The 994-nt window shown below is 41.5% G+C and overlaps 1 non-coding gene across 1 annotated transcript; it reads right to left on the bottom strand.

Annotated features, from left to right (window-relative positions):
• Window positions 1-548: 548 nt before the first annotated feature.
• Window positions 549-682, bottom strand: LOC123824209. The gene has a single exon (XR_006786674.1). It is a non-coding gene; the product is annotated as a small nucleolar RNA SNORA41 (small nucleolar RNA).
• Window positions 683-994: the final 312 nt, after the last annotated feature.

Genomic DNA, 994 nt, shown 5'->3' with positions numbered 1-994 from the left:
CAGTCTGTGTATTTGTTTTTCATTGCTGAATAACAAATTTCCATAAACTTAGTGGTTTAAAACAACAAATATTTATTATCTCACAGTTTCCATAGGTCAGAAGTCCAGACACAGTGTGTGTACCTGTGTCCTCTGCTTTCAGACTTATACACCATAAACATGATATCAGGTAGACTGTATTCTTATTTGGAGGCTTAACTGGAGAAGAATTTGCTGTCCAAGTCACTAAGGGAGTGGGCTTTTCTTAGGGAGCCTGTTAGTCTGATATGTAGGAGTCACAAGATAGCACAGAAAAAAATTTATCCTCAATCGACACTGCTGTTTGGCCTTCTGATGCTGGGGTTTCTTGATCTAGGCATGAAGGGCTGCCTGCTCTATAGACCCTGCTCCCCAGCTTTTACACAGTCTAAGGGGGTAGGGTGATCTGCTTATCTCATCTTTTCAAAAAACAGTCTATTTTATTTTATTACCCTTATCCAAGAGACTTAAATTTTAATTTGTTTAAAAATGGATGATCTCCTTAATCCCACATAACTATAGAATAAATCTTGTGTTTGTCACATATATGCCCACTTTCCATTTTGCTAGGAAAGAGATGTTTAATCGTGTTAACAGTTTCTTTCCCACAGAGGAATGCTGAAACTGTCAATATAAGAACAAGTGTACACCAGTAGCTATGAGATCAACTCATCTTGGTCCAGGTCCAACGGCTACCCTCTACACGGCCTGTGCCACCTTGCCTTCCCCATACCCTGCCCCTCTGTAGCATCCCCGCTCCTCCAAACTATATACTGTTCCCTAAAGGTTTCTCCACCTCAAAATATTTTCAGTTTTGGCCTCCTGCCAAGGACAAAAGTTCTCAATCATAAGGACTCTTACACCTCCTTCAAGATGACTGTGCCCACACACAAGAAAGGAGACTCACTGGCTGTTGTGGACTTTAGTCTTGGTCCTATAGTCCAACAGGAAGATGGCGCGGTGTCCTCAGAATTGG

The sequence above is a fragment of the Phyllostomus hastatus genome, unplaced genomic scaffold (genome assembly GCF_019186645.2).
Source record: "Phyllostomus hastatus isolate PE091 unplaced genomic scaffold, TTU_PhHast_1.1 phas_contig_549, whole genome shotgun sequence".
NCBI lineage: Eukaryota > Metazoa > Chordata > Mammalia > Chiroptera > Phyllostomidae > Phyllostomus > Phyllostomus hastatus.
Note: the sequence above shows the minus strand (reverse complement) of the source record. Positions and strands in the feature narration are given on the sequence as shown.